Source organism: Rattus norvegicus, chromosome 4 (genome assembly GCF_021556685.1).
Source record: "Rattus norvegicus strain SHRSP/BbbUtx chromosome 4, alternate assembly SHRSP_T2T, whole genome shotgun sequence".
Taxonomy (NCBI): Eukaryota; Metazoa; Chordata; class Mammalia; order Rodentia; family Muridae; genus Rattus; species Rattus norvegicus.
The window spans coordinates 97985871-98004169 of record NC_141537.1 but is presented as its reverse complement, the minus strand read 5'-3'; the positions used below and the strand labels follow the sequence as shown (position 1 = coordinate 98004169).

Sequence of the window (18299 nt, the reverse complement as noted above, 5' to 3'; positions counted from 1 at the left end):
CATGTTAAAGTCTTGGGGCTACTAACATAATGATGCCATCATGACTTCTCTGACAAAATTATTTCTGAATTCCCCTGAGTCTCCTGAAATTACTACTCCTGCTCACAAGGAAGTAGCCTTAGTTGACCCAACTTGGGAATCTTCTTGGTACCTTGGCGATTGTTATCTCCTCCTAAGGAAGTTCATTAAACAAAATAATTAGAATAGTTTCAACCCAGAGGAGGCTGTCAAGGTTCAGCAGGACAGGAAAAATGACAATAGATAATAGCACAGAACTCCTTTTACAGCATATATAGAATTTCATAGAATTATAACCTACGATATGACAAACCATTCATTCTTAGCCACTAGTAAACATTCAGCAACAAAAGCTAAAAAGATTAAGATTACATGATACTATGTGTACATGATCCAAGAATGATATAAACAAATGTAAGAAAAATGAAATTTTAGGATTTATCAGTCTTGGAAATGATTGATTTACACTGGGATTTATAAAGTTAAGTAATGCAGACACAAAAAAATTCCTTTATTAGACAAATACTTATAAGATTGCAACTAACCACTCCTACACATACTATGCCTAAACTCTCAGAATTAGGCAAATCTGGAAACAATCTGAGTCACTATTAAAAAATAATACAGGCTGCCTAAAGAATGGTAATTCATATGCACTGACTTGGATTCTATCTATATTCTATCTAAGCATCTTGAAAGCATATGCTACTGCCAGCCAGAGAACATGCTTCCTTGCTTCCTTGCTTCCTTGCTTCCTTGCTTCCTTGCTTCCTGGTTTCCTTAAGGTAATATGATTTGCAGAATTTTAAGAATAAGGATATGGAGTTGTTGATAATAAAATTTTTCTACCCGTGGGTAACCTGGAACCCTGGGAATACTAAAAAAGTATTCCCAGGACAAAGTGATATGATCTGTAGTTCTTGAAACCAGGAGAGTCCTAAATCTGTATAAACAAAGAAATTTTCTGTCTTTTAGTTGGTGAGGGTTGAAAGCATCCCAGTCTTGGTGTCTTACTCACCTCTCCCCTCTCCTGATCCTCACAGTGAATCTGGAACCCATTCATGATGCCAGCCCCCAGCTATTATGCCAGAATAACAAAGATCAACATAAAGACTTAAGAAACAATCAAAAGGAAGTAAAAGTAAATCTCTAAATGAATATACTGAATTTCTGGTAGCACTGTCCCTCAGAAAATAAACTTACAAAATTAATTTAAAAGACATTTAAAATAATGCTCCCAAGACTACCTAGAAAGAAAAAAAGCATATGGATAGACTTCTAAAATTAATAAATGGAAATAGGAATGAGAATTAGAAAAACACACACTTCATTGAAAGGAAGCAATAGAAATGAATCTCAAAGAAGTAATGAAAAATAGATAGAAATCATCAAAAGTGAGCTAGATTAATGAGATGAAATTGTCCCGATGCAAACAACACACAATGGCCATAACAAGAAGGACTGGAAATTGGTGACACTTGAGATTTAGTCAAACCACTCATCCAGTCAGATGAGTTTAGCTAAAGCTCTCAACTGCAAACAATTACTCAAGTTCCCCAGCCCCTCCCTCTCACACAGACACAGAGTGCTCTGCTCTCCAGTCAAGCACCACAGTGCCCGGTGGTCTGCCCCATGCAAGAAAGTTTTTGTTAGTGTCTGTATCACTGTGTGAGGAAAATGTGTACCTTGCAAGAAGTAATAAACTCCCAAATCCTCAGCCTCCACTCTGCTGATTTTAAGAGTAAAATCTGTCTCTGATCCACTGCCACTGAACCTATCAGGAATCCCAGAGTACAGTTTGGACACCACAGAGATTAGGCCTTTTGGAGACTGGCCTGGCCTCTGTAAAATCCAATTCAAATATGTGTTTCCATTAGTACCTAAGAGGCTCTGACTTGACTTGCAAGAGATGGAGGCTGGTTGTCCAATGGTAATCAACAAAGACACTGGAGTCTGGGCCATCATAACATCACCACTGGTTTCTGAAATTATAATACAATAGTGCAAAGTCATGTGCAAACTTCCTGAGCAATATTTGTGAAATCCTTTACCTTATTCCTTTCAAGTGAGATCCTGGCAATTTTTGTGATTTAAAAATATTATTTACAAAATTCTTCTCTACAAAACAATTAATTTGAAGGTTCTAAAATATATCAAAGTCTACACCACCCCATCTGATCTATGTCAGTATCTTGGTCTTAGCACAGCCACTCTTACATCTGGAATTTCTCCTCAGGATGTAACAAATCTTGCATGCTCATCCTGGAGAATATGACCTGCCCGATCACAAAATAACAACACACATAGGCAGTGAGAGATCACTTTATCCCCATTCTCCTCCTTTACTTTACACTCTCCTTACCCTCAATCCAGAGCATTACAGAAACAGGAACTGGGCAGGACTCATCATTTTGAGGATATGAGCTTACGAGAATGTTCGGTGAAGGAAAGAGGACAGTTGAGATTATATCTCAAGCCAACAAGACACAGACCACCCTAGAGAGAAATATGCAAATGCTCTTGTCTGAATAACAGTGTACATAGAGAGGATAGTTATGTGGACTTCTTAAATGTGAAAAATAACTCAAAAATGAAAGTAATAAAATAAAATATAGTTACTGAAGGTAGAATATCAGCGTGTTAAAGAGCAATTAATGCAGTTCAAATTATAGTTTGAAATTTACTTCAATTTTGTCTATATAAAGAGACTACTAAATTGAAGAGAAGAAGGGGAATGTAATTAAAACACACAGCTAGTTATCTTCAGGGAGGAAATGAGCTCCCACAACTTTGTGCTTATAGTCTTTCATGCATTCCAAGAGTACAAGTGGGAAGCAATCATTCACCTTTCTCTTCAACTTGTTGACTGTACTATGACTCTGCATTAGAAAATATACATTTAATTATAATCAATGGAATACACTTAAGGGATTAATGTGATTCAAAAATGTAAACTATCAGCATTAAAATACTATAATTCATAAAAATCCATATACTAATTATTACCATATGTTCCATAAATAAAAATCATTCCCATAACATTGTAACCTTTTTTGATCAATATCCTTTATTTTTAAATATCAAACAAACTCTGCCCTTCTAGTAGTTAAGATTTATATTTTTTATGCTATTTTTTACTTTCTAAAATTGAATGAAAGCATGCAGTGCGTGTTCTTCAGTGAATTAACTTTCACACTGCAACTGTTTCTTTAAAGGTTCACTGGCACTCTTTGAATAAATATATAGTATAACTCTGTTGGTGGCTTTTCTGATAATGACAACATTTATTCTTGCATATGGATATTTTCTTTTTTGTACTTTTAATAGTTATTAGTAGAGATACAATGAATGATTTTATCAGATTACACATGAACATATATATATGTATATATATATATATCTTTTTTTGTTTTTTCATACTTTTTTTGATGGTAGATGTGAATGCATACACTTTACTGAGTGTTTATGCTATGGTGACACACTGTCCATGGTCTTAAGTGAGAGTTCAGAGATACCTGTTCCAGAACAGGTAAAGGCAGGTGGGGAATGGCGCCATTCCTGCTGATGAACATAAATGTTTATCTTGAGCAAATACTTAGGAGTGTACTTGAACACTTCCATATGAAATATAAAAACGAGTTTATTGACTGTAAATGGCTTTATTCAGCAATGTTAATGTTTGTAAGCATGACCTTCTCCCAGTCATTGAGACATATATTTCCTTATATTCAAGAGACACTTGATTATTGCATTACTATTTTAATATTTCTTGGCTTTCTGATATAAGGGAAAACTAAGCCCCAAAGTGTAAAGGTAGATGCATTGCTTATACTTAATTTTCAGCTCTCCTTTCATGTTTCACTGTTCATTTTATCTTTTTTATGTAGGTCATTGACTACTCAATCTGAATTTCATATTGTTCCTAGTACCTTCCAGGTTTTTGACAAAATTATGCTACTATTATTAAATAAATGTCCAGATGTTACCACATATAGTTGTCTATAGAATGGTGTTGGCTAGATGTGGCAAATGACTTAGTCATGGTGCCCTTTTTAGCAATGATTTTCATAATTATATTCTCACAAATATTTGGATACTCAATGGCAACTCAAGGACACCAAAAATAGAGCCTCAATTAGCAGTACAGAAAGACTTTGAACAAATTATAATCTCTTCAACAAATGACAGAACAAGTGTATATCTATATAAAAACCATTACATTTAGGCACAAGTAAGTCAGCCATAATGTAAACTACCTGAAAATTATCATAGAGCTGAATGCAAACTTGAAAATAGTGCAGTCTTAAGGAACAAGGTGGGGGAAACTCTAGTTAGCCACAGGTTTTGAAATAAGTTAATACACCACCAATTGGATCAACAACCAAAAGCATATAAGACAGAATTTAATCATGTGGCAAATACTGGTTTGTAGAAAAAACTGTAGAGAGAGTAGATTTTCAAAATCATTTTTTATTAAATTTAATCTTTTTTTTACACTCCAAGTTTTTATTCTCTTTCCAGGCCAACCTCTAATTATTTCCCATCCCATAACTCCTCCCAAGACCCTATCTCTAGGAGAATGTCCCCACCTCCCATCCCTCACCCCCTATCCCACCAGAACTGCCCAATCTCTGGGGCCTCCTGTCCGTTGTGGGTTAGTACATGTTCTCTGACTGAACCCAAACTCGGCAGTCCTCTGCTATATTTTTGTTGGGGCCCTCATCTCAGCTGGTGTATGCTGCCTGGTTGGTGGTCCAATGTCTGAAAGATATCGGGGGCTAGGATAATTGAGACAGCTGGTCCTCTTACAGGATCAACCTCCTCCTCAGCTTCTTCCAGATTTTCCCTAATTCAACCACAGGAGTTAGCAGTATTTGTCCATTGGTTGCGTGCAAAAATATGCATCTGACTCTTTCAGCTGCTTGTTGGGTCTTTTGGAGGACAGTCATGATACATATTTTTTGTGATCATTCCATAGCCTCATTACTGGTGTCAGGTCTTAGGGCCTCCTCTTCAGCTGTATCCTACTTTGTGCCTGTCACTTGACATCTTTTTCCTCAGGTGCTTCTTCAGTTTTGTCCCTGTAGTTCTTTAAAACAGAAATAGTCAGAGTTCGACAGTAAGACTGTGGGACAGCAACCACATCCTTCACTTAATGCCATGTCTTTCTGCTGGAGGTGGGTTCTATAAGTTCCTTCTTCCCCCTGTAGGGCATTTCATCTAAGCTACCTCCCTTTGAGTCCTGAGAGTCCCTCACCTCCCAGGACTCTGGTACATTCTAGAGGGTAATCCCACCTCTTTCCTCCTGAGGATTCCTGTTTCCATTCTTTCTGCAGGCAGTCAGGCTTTCAGTCCATTTTCCCCACACAATACCAATTCATGTTCCCCTCTTCAACAACCTGTCCTCTTTCCCACCCAGGACCCTTCCTCCATTCCCACAAATGATTGCTTTGCTCTCCCTATCAATTGGGATTGAGGTGTGAGGGAGTGAGACCTGGGCCTTTTGGCTTGTTGAACTTTTTGGATTCTGTGCACCATATTTTGGGTGTTCTGTACTTTCTGTTTTTTGGCTGATATCCAATTCTTAGTGAGCATATATCATGCATGTCTTTTGGGGCTGAGTTACCTCACTCAGGAAGATACTTTCTCGTTCCATGTACTTGTCTGCAAAATTCACTGTGTCCTTGTTCTTAATAGCTAAGTAGTATTCCATTGTGTAAATGAACAAAAATTTGTGTAGCCACTCTTCTGTCATGGGACATTTGAGTTGATTCTAGCTTCTGCATGTCACAAACAAGGTCACTATGAACATAGTGGTACATCTGCGCCAGTGGCCTGGTGGGGCATCTTTTGTGGGTATATTCCCATAAATAGTATAGCTGGGTCTTCAGGTATATCTACTTCAAATTTTCTGAGGGCTCTCCAGATTGATTTCCGGAATAGTTTTAGTACTTTGCAATCCCACCAGCTATGGAAGAGTATTCCTCTTTCTCCACATCCACACCTACATGTGCTGTCACCTGAGGTTTTGACCTTAGCCATTCTGATTGTTACAAGGTAGAATCTCAGGGTCCTTTTGATTTGCATTTTTCTGATCACTAAGAACTTTGAATATTTCTTTCTTTTTTTTTTTTTTTTGGAAATCAGTCCCTTTATTGCTTCTTACTTGCTTGACATAACAAATATTTTGACTCTCATGCATCATCTATATAAATATAGTTTCAATCATATTGCATGGGCTTAATCTAGTATTTGATATTAAACTGTTTCCATTATTTTCTATTAAGATGATGTCATTGTTTTAGACTCCTTTAGAATAAATTTGATTAAAATGTTAATTTCTGATTTGGAATATCTTTAACCTACACTTAGTGGTATAAAGAACACTTAAATGAACATTACTTAGCTTGTAAAATTCTCAATATTTTGACAAAATTAACATTTCAAGGTACTATTAGAGATAATGAAAACAAAGTTTGTTTACAAATTGTTATAGTGTAACCTATTTCTCTATGAGCTGATAAAAAATAAAAACAACTTTTATCTGAAGTTTTCAGCCCTCTGTTTCTCTATCAACTAGGTTTTTTTTCTCCATCTTTATTACATTGGGTATTTGAATATTTCTTTAAGTGCTTCTCAGCCATTCAAGATTCCTTTGATGTGAATTCTTGGTTTAATTCTATACCTCTTTTTTTGATTGAGTCAAGAAAATCATTTTGCATTTTTTGAACAATACATTTATTTTTGAAAATTATTCCATAATCATATCCCTTTTGAAAATAGATCAATTATCTCAGCAATCACATTATCAAAGAGAATATATATACTGTAGTTCAGTATAAAAATATATACTATATTTTTTTGATACCAGGCATGTAAGAAAAGTGATTAATAAACTACTACTTATCTGTGAGAAAGCAGCAATTACAGAACACTGACAAACAAAATGATCAAATGTTTGTAGGAAAATCTGAATTTCTATTCACTGTTGATGGAAATGCACATGTTGACACAACCTTCAAGGACAATCTGGTGATATTATTACAGAGCATGTTCTTACTCTGTGATCCTGAAAGCTCTGTATTCACTTAAAGCATTTAAAACTTTATTTTCATACAAAAACCAGCATGAAATATCTATTGCCACTTTTTTAACATTTAAAACCTGGACGTAAAAATGATCCCTCTCTATAAGTGAACGGATAAACAAACTTTAGCATAGCTACCCATAGACTATCACTGAGCACAAAAAAAGGAATGAGACCCTGACATCTGAAAATCCATGGAGGAAACATATTTGCATACTTCATATAGAAACCAGTGTGAATATTTAATTTCCTTATTATGCAAATGATAGGATATTGAGAAAGACATGAAACTATGATGCAGAAAAATCCTAAGTGTTTTCCTGTTGAAGGGAAGAGCTATGCATGGACTTCACAGTACTTCAGGGCAGGGAACAGCGCTGTATGTTCCACAATGGAGAATATGTCCCAATATATACCTTTTCAGCACAACGTCATTAATAATATTAAAGCACAGCAATGCCCTAAGGAAATCATATTCTCAGAGTGACAACAAGAGTTATCCAGAATACATTGAATTCATATATTGCAACAACTGCACCACTTTGTTTAAAGATGTTCATATTAGGAGTGCTAAGCATGCTCAGGACACATGGAGCTTTACTGATTCTCAAACTTCCATGCTTCCAAAAGGAATCTAAACGCTTTACATTCTGACACTTATCCATAGCCAAATGTTTGTAAAATCAACTGTAATTTGCCATTAGTTTCAACTCATAACAATTGAACTTGAGTCTCCAGAATGATGGACACTTGAGGTCTCACATGGGTCTTGATAGTTTCATGTTCTAACTTTTTTACATAAGTGAGTCACTGTATATACTGTGCAAAATATTTGGACAAGTTTTTCTGAGCTGTATTGGAGAGTTCATGGAAGTCATAAAAACAAAAATTTCTTTACTTATAAAAACAGTTCATTCAGCCTGAAGATATGATGCATTTTAGCATTGACCTCTGGGTGCCTGGAGCAGATTTCTTTGTATGGATTAGAACACTGTTCCAATTGCACTTGGGAAAATAACAGGTACCAAGTAACATCTTCATTCAGGCTTAAAAGCCTTTGCTCTGTGTTGTGGCTCAGTGGAATTAATCATGCTTATTAAATCAGGGAAATCATTCTCAGATATGTGATTGTGTAGCTGAAGTGGAATAAAGTCGGTCCAGCTGGAAGGGAACATCTGGGGTTTTCTTAGTTTGATGTACCCAAAACTGCAAGCCTCGTACCACAGAAATGCTCACAACCACTTAAATATCCCATGAGAGACAGATGGGCAGCTCAGATTCACACTTCTGCTTTCCATCACTGGTTCATGTTATGTATCACCAAAAGTGGGAAATGACAACTCTGGGAATAGTAATAAGTTCCACAGTCTTCTAATTCCAGGTTGTTGATGCTAAATCCTGTCTGTGAGCTGCTACCATTGAACTTCAAGTGGATTCCAGAGATGAAATCAGTACCATATTTGATGAGGAAGAGCCTTAGAGTCTGGGTTGTTGTTTGGGAGTAACATTCCTGGAGACAGCACACCACTGGGATGGAGTAGCAGAAGCTAAGCAAGTTCATTGGTCTTAGGCTACTGGTCTCTAGAGTCATTCTCCATAATAGTGTTTAATCTTCCTCAGGGTACATGATGCCTCTGACCTCTGTGGCATAAGTGACGTGGTCTTCCTGCTGTCAATACTTCTCAGTATCTCCATCTCTACCCTTACTGTGCATGAATACATTTGTGGAGGTTGATTCTGGCTCCCTGATGTTTCTTAATTCTAGATCTACAGACTAGACTATTCTCTTACATATCGTGTGACAGAATGGGCTTCTCCTTAAATGCCAGCGTTAAAAGCAAGAAGAATCACAGAAACATTAAATGCCACCAATGGTATTCAATACTGTAAACACTGTAGGCTTTTCATGGGTGTAGGAATGAGAGAGCTGTCTGTTTTAGCCTGTGGTTTTCCCATCACTGAGTCCCACCAATAGAACTCTTGCTTGAGTCACAGTTTGTTTTCCACATTCTACTCTGTATCCTTTCAACTTCCTCTTGCTAATCTGTTTTCTTACTTTTAAAGGTTGCTTTTATTTAATTTTATGGATACAATGGTTTGACTTGCAATTATACTTGATGTTATACATGCCTGTACTCAGCAAAGTCAAAAGAGGTCAGCAGAGAGAGAGACCTCACCGCCTGATCAGGTGGGCACTCCTGAGGCTGCAGAGCGGAGGAGACCACCAACACTGCCCACCCCTGCCCACATCCCTGGCCCAAGAGGCAACTGTATAAGGCCTCTGGGTTCCCGTAGGGGAGGGCCCGGGAGCGGCAGGACCCCTGCGCCTGAGACACTGCCGGAACCTGAAGGAAACAGACCGGATAAACAGTTCTCTGCACCCAAATCCCGAGGGAGGGAGAGCTGAACCTTCAGAGAGGTGGACACGCCTGGGAAACCAGAAGAGACTGCACTCTGTGCACATCCAGGCGCCAGAGGAAAACACCAAACGCCATCTGGAACCCTGGTGCACAGAGGCTCCTGGAAAGAGCGGCGCAGATCTTCCCGGTTGCTGCCACAGCGGAGAGGACTTAGGCAGTACCCCACGAGCAAACTTGAGCCTTGGAACTGCAGGTAGGACCAACTTTTCCCCTGCAAGAAACCTGCCTGGTGAACTCAGGACACATAGAGGCAAAATTCCTCTAAGGCCGGGCACTTCCTGTGTTTATCGGAAGTCCCACACCGGCGGATCCCGGACCGCAGCAGCTCTCTGCTCCCAAACCCCGTGGGAGAGAGACCCCACCGCCTGATCAGGTGGGCACTCCTGAGGCTGCAGAGCGGAGGAGACCACCAACACTGCCCACCCCTGCCCACATCCCTGGCCCAAGAGGCAACTGTATAAGGCCTCTGGGTTCCCGTAGGGGAGGGCCCGGGAGCGGCAGGACCCCTGCGCCTGAGACACTGCCGGAACCTGAAGGAAACAGACCGGATAAACAGTTCTCTGCACCCAAATCCCGTGGGAGGGAGAGCTGAACCTTCAGAGAGGCGGACACGCCTGGGAAACCAGAAGAGACTGCACTCTGTGCACATCCAGGCGCCAGAGGAAAACACCAAACGTCATCTGAAACCCTGGTGCACGGAGGCTCCCGGAAGGAGCGGCACAGATTTTCCCGGTTGCTGCCACAGCAGAGAGGACTTAGGCAGTACCCCACGAGCAAACTTGAGCCTTGGAACCACAGGTAGGACCAATTTTTCCCCTGCAAGAAACCTGCCTGGTGAACTCAAGACACAGGCCCACAGGAACAGCTGAAGACCTGTAGAGAGGAAAAACTACACGCCCGAAAGCAGAACACTCTGTCCCCATAACTGGCTGAAAGAAAACAGGAAAACAGGTCTACAGCACTCCTGACACACAGGTTATAGGACAGTCTAGCCACAGTCAGAAATAGCAGAACAAAGTAACACTAGAGATAATCTGATGGCGAGAGGCAAGCACAGGAACCCAAGCAACAGAAACCAAGACTACATGGCATCATCGGAGCCCAATTCTCCCACCAAAGCAAACACGGAATACCCAAACACACCAGAAAAGCAAGACCTAGTTTCAAAATCATATTTGATCATGACGCTGGAGGACTTCAAGAAAGACATAAAGAACTCCCTTAGAGAACAAGTAGAAGCCTACAGAAAGGAATCGCAAAAATCCCTGAAAGAATTCCAGGAAAACACAATCAAACAGTTGAAGGAATTAAAAATGGAAATAGAAAAAAAAAATGGAAATAGAAGCAATCAAGAAAGAACACATGGAAACAACCCTGGACATAGAAAATCAAAAGAAAAGACAAGGAGCTGTAGATACAAGCTTCACCAACAGAATTCAAGAGATGGAAGAGAGAATCTCGGGAGCAGAAGATTCCATAGAAATCATTGACTCAACTGTCAAAGATAATGTAAAGCGGAAAAAGCTACTGGTCCAAAACATACAGGAAATCCAGGACTCAATGAGAAGATCAAACCTAAGGATAATAGGTATAGAAGAGAGTGAAGACTCCCAGCTTAAAGGACCAGTAAATATCTTCAACAAAATCATAGAAGAAAACTTCCCTAACCTAAAAAAAGAGATACCCATAGGCATACAAGAAGCCTACAGAACTCCAAATAGATTGGACCAGAAAAGAAACACCTCCCGTCACATAATTGTCAAAACACCAAACGCACAAAATAAAGAAAGAATATTAAAAGCAGTAAGGGAAAAAGGTCAAATAACATATAAAGGGAGACCTATCAGAATCACACCAGACTTTTCGCCAGAAACTATGAAGGCCAGAAGATCCTGGACAGATGTCATACAGACCCTAAGAGAACACAAATGCCAGCCCAGGTTACTGTATCCTGCAAAACTCTCAATTAACATAGATGGAGAAACCAAGATATTCCATGACAAAACCAAATTTACACAATATCTTTCTACAAATCCAGCACTACAAAGGATAATAAAGGGTAAAGCCCAACATAAGGAGGCAAGCTATACCCTAGAAGCAAGAAACTAATCATCTTGGCAACAAAACAAAGAGAATGAAAGCACACAATCATAACCTCACTTCCAAATATGAATATAACGGGAAGCAATAATCACTATTCCTTAATATCTCTCAATATCAATGGCCTCAACTCCCCAATAAAAAGACATAGATTAACAAACTGGATACGCAACGAGGACCCTGCATTCTGCTGCCTACAGGAAACACACCTCAGAGACAAACACAGACATTACCTCAGAGTGAAAGGCTGGAAAACAATTTTCGAAGCAAATGGTCAGAAGAAGAAAGCTGGAGTAGCCATTCTAATATCAAATAAAATCAATTTTCAACTAAAAGTCATCAAAAAAGATAAGGAAGGACACTTCATATTCATCAAAGGAAAAATCCACCAAGATGAAGTCTCAATCCTAAATATCTATGCCCCAAATACAAGGGCACCTACATATGTAAAAGAAACCTTACTAAAGCTCAAAACACACATTGCACCTCACACAATAATAGTGGGAGATTTCAACACCCCACTCTCATCAATGGACAGATCATGGAAACAGAAATTAAACAGAGATGTAGACAGACTAAGAGAAGTCATGAGCCAAATGGACTTAACGGATATTTATAGAACATTCTATCCTAAAGCAAAAGGATATACCTTCTTCTCAGCTCCTCATGGTACTTTCTCCAAAATTGACCATATAATTGGTCAAAAAACGGGCCTCAACAGGTACAGAAAGATAGAAATAATCCCATGCGGGCTATCGGACCACCACGGCCTAAAACTGGTCTTCAATAACAATAAGGGAAGAATGCCCACATATACGTGGAAATTGAACAATGCTCTACTCAATGATAACCTGGTCAAGGAAGAAATAAAGAAAGAAATTAAAAACTTTTTAGAATTTAATGAAAATGAAGGTACAACATACCCAAACTTATGGGACACAATGAAAGCTGTGCTAAGAGGAAAACTCATAGCGCTGAGTGCCTGCAGAAAGAAACAGGAAAGAGCATATGTCAGCAGCTTGACAGCACACCTAAAAGCTCTAGAACAAAAAGAAGCAAATACACCCAGGAGGAGTAGAAGGCAGGAAATAATCAAACTCAGAGCTGAAATCAACCAAGTAGAAACAAAAAGGACCATAGAAAGAATCAACAGAACCAAAAGTTGGTTCTTTGAGAAAATCAACAAGATAGATAAACCCTTAGCCAGACTAACGAGAGGACACAGAGAGTGCGTCCAAATTAACAAAATCAGAAATGAAAAGGGAGACATAACTACAGATTCAGAGAAAATTCAAAAAATCATCAGATCTTACTATAAAAACCTATATTCAACAAAACTTGAAAATCTTCAGGAAATGGACAATTTCCTAGACAGATACCAGGTATCGAAGTTAAATCAGGAACAGATAAACCAGTTAAACAACCCCATAACTCCTAAGGAAATAGAAGCAGTCATTAAAGGTCTCCCAACCAAAAAGAGCCCAGGTCCAGACGGGTTTAGTGCAGAATTCTATCAAACCTTCATAGAAGACCTTATACCAATATTATCCAAACTATTCCACAAAATTGAAACAGATGGAGCCCTACCGAATTCCTTCTATGAAGCCACAATTACTCTTATACCTAAACCACACAAAGACCCAACAAAGAAAGAGAACTTCAGACCAATTTCCCTTATGAATATCGACGCAAAAATACTCAATAAAATTCTGGCAAACCGAATTCAAGAGCACATCAAAACAATCATCCACCATGATCAAGTAGGCTTCATCCCAGGCATGCAGGGATGGTTTAATATAAGGAAAACCATCAACGTGATCCATCATATAAACAAACTGAAAGAACAGAACCACATGATCATTTCATTAGATGCTGAGAAAGCATTTGACAAAATTCAACACCCCTTCATGATAAAAGTCCTGGAAAGAATAGGTATTCAAGGCCCATACCTAAACATAGTAAAAGCCATATACAGTAAACCAGTTGCTAACATTAAACTAAATGGAGAGAAACTTGAAGCAATCCCACTAAAATCAGGGACTAGACAAGGCTGCCCACTCTCTCCCTACTTATTCAATATAGTTCTTGAAGTTCTAGCCAGAGCAATCAGACAACAAAAGGAGATCAAGGGGATACAGATCGGAAAAGAAGAGGTCAAAATATCACTATTTGCAGACGACATGATAGTATATTTAAGAGATCCCAAAAGTTCCACCAGAGAACTACTAAAGCTGATAAACAACTTCAGCAAAGTGGCTGGGTATAAAATTAACTCAAATAAATCAGTTGCCTTCCTCTATACAAAAGAGAAACAAGCCGAGAAAGAAATTAGGGAAACGACACCCTGCATAATAGACCCAAATAATATAAAGTACCTCGGTGTGACTTTAACCAAGCAAGTAAAAGATCTGTACAATAAGAACTTCAAGACACTGAGGAAAGAAATTGAAGAAGACCTCAGAAGATGGAAAGATCTCCCATGCTCATGGATTGGCAGGATTAATATAGTAAAAATGGCCATTTTACCAAAAGCAATCTACAGATTCAATGCAATCCCCATCAAAATACCAATCCAATTCTTCAAAGAATTAGACAGAACAATTTGCAAATTCATCTGGAATAACAAAAAACCCAGGATAGCTAAAGCTATCCTCAACAATAAAAGGACTTCAGGGGGAATCACTATCCCTGAACTCAAGCAGTATTACAGAGCAATAGTGATAAAAACTGCATGGTATTGGGACAGAGACAGACAGATAGACCAATGGAATAGAATTGAAGACCCAGAAATGAACCCACACACCTATGGTCACTTGATTTTTGACAAAGGAGCCAAAACCATCCAATGGAAAAAAGATAGCATTTTCAGCAAATGGTGCTGGTTCAACTGGAGGGCAACATGTAGAAGAATGCAGATCGATCCATGCTTATCACCCTGTACAAAGCTTAAGTCCAAGTGGATCAAGGACCTCCACATCAAACCAGACACACTCAACCTAATAGAAGAAAAACTAGGGAAGCATCTGGAACACATGGGCACTGGAAAAAATTTCCTGAACAAAACACCAATGGCTTATGCTCTAAGATCAAGAATCGACAAATGGGATCTCATAAAACTGCAAAGCTTCTGTAAGGCAAAGGACACTGTGGTTAGGACAAAACGGCAACCAACAGATTGGGAAAAGATCTTTTCCAATCCTATAACAGATAGAGGCCTTATATCCAAAATATACAAAGAACTCAAGAAGTTAGACCGCAGGGAAACAAATAACCCTATTAAAAAATGGGGTTCAGAGCTAAACAAAGAATTCACAGCTGAGGAATGCCGAATGGCTGAGAAACACCTAAAGAAATGTTCAACATCTTTAGTCATAAGGGAAATGCAAATCAAAACAACCCTGAGATTTCACCTCACACCAGTGAGAATGGCTAAGATCAAAAACTCAGGTGACAGCAGATGCTGGCGAGGATGTGGAGAAAGAGGAACACTCCTCCATTGTTGGTGGGATTGCAGACTGGTAAAACCATTCTGGAAATCAGTCTGGAGGTTCCTCAGAAAATTGGACATTGAACTGCCTGAGGATCCAGCCATACCTCTCTTGGGCATATACCCAAAAGATGCCTCAACATATAAAAGAGACACGTGCTCCACTATGTTCATCGCAGCCTTATTTATAATAGCCAGAAACTGGAAAGAACCCAGATGCCCTTCAACAGAGGAATGGATACAGAAAATGTGGTACATCTACACAATGGAATATTACTCAGCTATCAAAAACAACGAGTTTATGAAATTCGTAGGCAAATGGTTGGAACTGGAAAATATCATCCTGAGTGAGCTAACCCACTCACAGAAAGACATACATGGTATGCACTCATTGATAAGTGGCTATTAGCCCAAATGCTTGAATTACCCTAGATCCCTAGAACAAAGGAAACTCAAGACGGATGATCAAAATGTGAATGCTTCACTCCTTCTTTAAATGAGGAAAAAGAATACCCTTGGCAGGGAAGGGAGAGGCAAAGATTAAAACAGAGACTGAAGGAACACCCATTCAGAGCCTGCCCCACATGTGGCCCATACATATACAGCCACCCAATTAGACAAGATGGATGAAGCAAAGAAGTGCAGACCGACAGGAGCCGGATGTAGATCGCTCCTGAGAGACACAGCCAGAATACAGCAAATACAGAGGCGAATGCCAGCAGCAAACCACTGAACTGAGAATAGGTCCCCCGTTGATGGAATCAGAGAAAGAACTGGAAGAGCTTGAAGGTGCTCGAGACCCCAAAAGTACAACAATGTCAAGCAACCAGAGCTTCCAGGGACTAAGCCACTACCTAAAGACTATACATGGACTGACCCTGGACTCTGTCCCCATAGGTAGCAATGAATATCCTAGTAAGAGCACCAGTGGAAGGGGAAGCCCTGGGTCCTGCTAAGACTGAACCCCCAGTGAACTATACTATGCGGGGAGGGTGGCAATGGGGGGAGGTTTGGGAGGGGAACACCCATAAGGAAGGGGAGGGGGGAGGGTGATGTTTGTCCGGAAACCGGGAAAGGGAATAACACTTGAAATGTATATAAGAAATACTCAAGTTAATAAAAAAAAAAAAGAAAGAAAAATAAGAAAATCATAAAAAAAAAAAAGAGGTCAGCAGATTCCATAAAACTAGAATTTTAAATGGTTGTGTACCACTAGTTGCATGCTAAGAAGTGAAGCCTGGTCCTCTGAAAGATCGGCTAGTACTCCTAACTGTTTGGCTATCTCTCTAGCTTTTCCTACTACTTCTTCCAAGATTTCCAATATTCTTAATTTCTTTTTCTTTAGAACTTAAATGTCCTGGGTCATCCATGGTGTCGCAAGTCAGAAAACTCTAAATATCAAACCTTGCCCAAAAGTTCCATTAATCTCCTTTTACTTCAAATTTTACTTCTATGAAACTGAAAGTATTCTTCTGTAGTTTTCAACTATCTTGGATCCCTAGCTGTGAAGAAGTCCAGAACTCTCATCATTGTAATGATCTAGCTTTCATTAGAAATACAAATCCCCTGGTCTTTCAGTAATGGACTTTCTCAAGCATTTCTTTTTGGGTGTACTGTCAGATGTTGCTTGTGAAATCTGACAAATGCTTACAGTTGATTATTCATGAAGAGTAGCAGATGGGACAACCAAGCCTCTCACTTCTATTTCCATAGTGGTTTATGTTATGACTTGTATCACTGTGGGAGGAGACTCATCATACTGTAGACAGTGATAGTCTGCCTCATCTTCAGACTCCAGGCTGCTGATGGTGAGAGAATAATCTGACCCAGACCTACTGCCACTGAACCTTGATGGGATCCTAGCTGCCAAGTTGGTTCCACCAGAAATCATGAGCTTAGGAGATTTTCCTGGTTTCTGCTGGTACCAGCTTAAATAATTCCTAATGTCCTGACTTGCCCGGCAAGCAAGAATTTCTCTGTCTATCAGAGATGCAGGCATGGAGGATGAAGACTGGGTCATCTGGATGTTGCATCTGGCACCTTGGAATGGAGACAATGAATATCCGCATAGTATAGCATTATAAAGGATGACATTGCCAAAATACCAGTCAACACTAATCAGTGAAATTCCCATTTTAGTTCATTTTACCTGCAAAGCAGAGCAACAAGAACCCAAGAAACTGAGAATAGGCCTTCATGTCCATGTTGAATCCTGACTGCAATGACAGTGGCACAGTATATGTGTGACTGGTATATGAAGAAGTTCCCAAGACTGGGTAGTGAAGGCATGGAAATCAATGGGAACCATATTGCTGAGTACAGCTCAAAGGCATATTCATCTCAGCACTTAGCATAAGCCCAGTGTCCCCAGATGCCTGAGGTAAAACCACATGTATGTGTCCAGAGAATGAATTTCATTTCAAATATTTAAATTTACAGATGACATTTGTAATATAGTTAGCCTTTATATTAAATAAAACATTTCAAATATAAACTACTATAATATGGAGGAATATCCTGCTGTCAGGGAATATACAACAGAGAAGAAACTATTAGATTTTTAGCTCACTAAAATAATTAAAATTGGTTAACAAAAATAGAATGTGATCCCCTTGTGAAGTGTTTGTAGTAAACGTTTCTTGAAGTTAAAAGGACAGTTTCTCATAACCATACTCACTGAATAAAAACACGAGATTTACAGTTCTAACTTTGCAAACTACAGTTCAAAGAGAGCAAAAACACAGTACGTGCATATATAATACCTTGATCCCAGCAATCTCAGTCACTTGACATTCTGACTCCATATGAACATGGAGGTACATTCATGCTTAGAGACTAAATAGGTGCAACATTTGCAAAGTTTTAGATTCGCCCAATTTTGCTCTATTCTACCATTTTCCATTAGGTCCCACGGTTTGTCAGCATAAAAGTTTGACTGGTGATGATACAGTTGAGTACTATAATGGAAAATAGTGCTATTTCCACATTTTGTTCTTTAGCAATAGTTGGAGGAATTATCTTGATTTAGGCAACAGCCTGACTGTTTGTGGGTCAAAGTCTCCAAACAAGCTACCAGGGAGAAATATTTGTGCATACTTATAACACAAATATTTGAATACCATAGATCACACATCTATGTCTTTGTCTCAACCATCCAACTATATTTATCATCAGGAGAAGTACAATA

The 18299-nt window shown here is 39.1% G+C and overlaps 1 pseudogene; it reads right to left on the bottom strand.

The window, feature by feature from the left end:
- Window positions 1-16829: 16829 nt before the first annotated feature.
- Window positions 16830-17316, bottom strand: LOC689979 (immunoglobulin kappa variable 1-16 pseudogene; annotated as a pseudogene).
- Between the last annotated feature and the right edge of the window lie 983 nt (window positions 17317-18299).